The sequence below is a fragment of the Eriocheir sinensis genome, unplaced genomic scaffold, assembly GCF_024679095.1.
Source record: "Eriocheir sinensis breed Jianghai 21 unplaced genomic scaffold, ASM2467909v1 Scaffold50, whole genome shotgun sequence".
Classification (NCBI taxonomy): Eukaryota; Metazoa; Arthropoda; class Malacostraca; order Decapoda; family Varunidae; genus Eriocheir; species Eriocheir sinensis.
This window is the reverse complement of record NW_026111832.1, coordinates 917,501-920,000: the sequence shown is the minus strand read 5'-3', so window position 1 is coordinate 920,000 and position 2,500 is coordinate 917,501. Positions and strand designations below refer to the sequence as shown.

General features: G+C 40.8%; 1 protein-coding gene across 2 annotated transcripts in view; it reads right to left on the bottom strand.

Annotated features, from left to right (window-relative positions):
* LOC126992730 (DIS3-like exonuclease 2) overlaps window positions 1-2,500 on the bottom strand; it is a 62,801-nt gene that overhangs the window by 40,765 nt on the left and 19,536 nt on the right. The window contains exon 1 of one of the 2 annotated variants that reach the window (XM_050851545.1): window positions 2,150-2,327. The exons of the other annotated variant lie outside the window; for it this stretch is intronic. The gene's annotated coding sequence lies outside the window, so the exon portion shown is untranslated. Of the gene's footprint in view, window positions 1-2,149; window positions 2,328-2,500 lie in introns of those variants that run through there. 2 annotated transcript variants of the gene reach the window in all.

Below are 2,500 nucleotides of genomic sequence, written 5' to 3'. Positions count from 1 at the left end.
TTGTATTTGCTTCGACGGTACTAAAAAACCTCGATGATTTTGTATTTGCTTCGTCGGTACTAAAACCTTGACGATTTTGTATTTGCTTCGACGGTACTAAAAAACCTCGATGATTTTGTATTTGCTTCGACGGTACTAAAAAACCTTGACGATTTTGTATTTGCTTCGACGGTACTAAAAAACCTCGATGATTTTGTATTTGCTTCGACGGTACTAAAAAACCTTGACGATTTTGTATTTGCTTCGACGGTACTAAAAAACCTTGACGATTTTGTATTTGCTTCGACGGTACTGAAAAACCTCGATGATTTTGTATTTGCTTCGACGGTACTAAAAAACCTCGATGATTTTGTATTTGCTTCGACGGTACTAAAAAACCTCGATGATTTTGTATTTGCTTCGACGGTACTAAAAAACCTCGATGATTTTGTATTTGCTTCGACGGTACTAAAAAACCGTGACGATTTTGTATTTGCTTCGACGGTACTGAAAAACCTCGACGATTTTGTATTTGCTTCGACGGTACTAAAAAACCTCGATGATTTTGTATTTGCTTCGACGGTACTGAAAAACCTCGACGATTTTGTATTTGCTTCGACGGTACTAAAAAACCTTGACGATTTTGTATTTGCTTCGGGGGTATTAAAAAACTCGACGATGGAACACCAAACAGGCTTAACCCTACCCGATGCGAGGGGGGTCAGATCTGGTCTCCCCTTCGGCACTTCGATCAAAACGATGAACCTTTTTTTCTTATCAACTCAAGAAGAAAAAACAGTCATACAGAAAACGCAGAAAGTACCCAAGATTAACGTACTTAGTGTTCATGAGCGTTATCGTTGGGTAAGGTTAGGTAAGGTAAGGTAAGGTAAGGTAAGGTTAGGTAAGGTAACATTTGATTAGGTAAGGTAAGGTTAGGTAAGGTTAGGTAAGGTAAAGTTAGATAAGGTAAGGTAAGGTTAGGTAAGGCTAGGTAAGGTAGGATAAGGTAAAGTTAGATAAGGTTAGGTAAGGTAAGGTAAGGTTAGGTAAGGCAAGGTAAGGTAGGATAAGGTAAAGTTAGATAAGGTTAGGTAAGGTAAGGTAAGGTTAGGTAAGGCAAGGTAAGGTAAGATAAGGTAAAGTTAGATAAGGTTAGGTAAGGTAAGGTGAAGTTAGGTAAGGCTAGGTAAGGTAAGGTAAGGTTAGGCAAAGTTAGGTAAGGCTAGGTAAGGTAAGGTAAGGTTAGGTAAGGCTAGGTAAGGTTAGGTAAGGTAAGGTAAGGTAAGGTAAGGTTAGGTAAGGTAACATTTGATTAGGTAAGGTAAGGTTAGGTAAGGCTAGGTAAGGTAAGGTAAGGTTAGGTAAGTTAGGTCAGTACGATGCTCGGTGTTAGGACCACGAAAATTTGAAAACGTCCTTAAGAGACAACATTAACGGACTCAACACGGCGAAGCTCTCGGGTCCGTGTGGCAGCCTCGGAAGCACATAAGCAGCAACACTTGGGTCCCATGCAGCGGCCCTGGCTCCCGCAACAGCTCCTACGTCAACTACTTAATTCCCAAGGCCACAAGGGAGAGGAGTCGAATTGTCATGAGGGGTTTTAATGTTCATGGTACAGAGGACTCGTCAGACTATCTCTCTCTCTCTCTCTCTCTCTCTCTCTCTCTCTCTCTCTGTTGTCCTCTCCTCCTCCTCCTCCTCCTCGTCAGACTATCTCTAGACTCAACACTACCCATGGTTAGATTAGGTAAGGCAAGGTGCTAGGTAAGGTTATGTTAGGTAAGATTAGATCAGATTAGGTTAGGTCACGTAAGGGGTAAGATTAGATTAGGTTAGGTGAGGCAGGGTTAGATTAGGTAAGGTAAGGTAAGGTTAGGTATGGTAAGGTAAGGTAAGGCAAGGTAAGGTTAGATTAGGTAAGGTTAGGTTAGGTTAGGTTAAGTAAGGTTAGGTATAAGGTGAGGTAAATTAAGGTAAGGTTAGGTAAAGAAAGGTTAGGTAAGATTAGGTTAGATAAGGTAAGGTTAGGTTAGGTAAGATAAGGTAAGGTAAGGTATGGTAAGGTAAGGTAAGGTTAGGTAAGGTAAGGTTAGGTAAGGTTAGGTAAGGTTAGATTAGGTAAGGTTAGGTTAAGTTAGGGCAAATAGGTAAATCTCATATCTCTTACCTTCTTAACTCAAAACCAGTCATTGTAGTAGACAGTAGTGGTATCAACAACAACAATTACTACTACTACTACTACTACTACTACTACTACTACTACTACTACTACTATTAACACTGTCGGCAATGGTCGTATTTCTGGTACCACGAACACAACCTTCTTCCTCTCTCTCTAGTCTTGGTATGAAGGGATCCAGTGCTTCATACCCTCCTCCTCCTCCTCCTCCTCCTCCTCCTCCTCTTCCTCTTCTTCTTCTTCTTCTTCTTCTTTATCCTCCTCCCCCTCCTCCTGTTAAATTTTTCCTTCTTTTCAATTTTTTCTTCTCTTTCTCCCTTTTCTTCTTCTTCTTCTTCT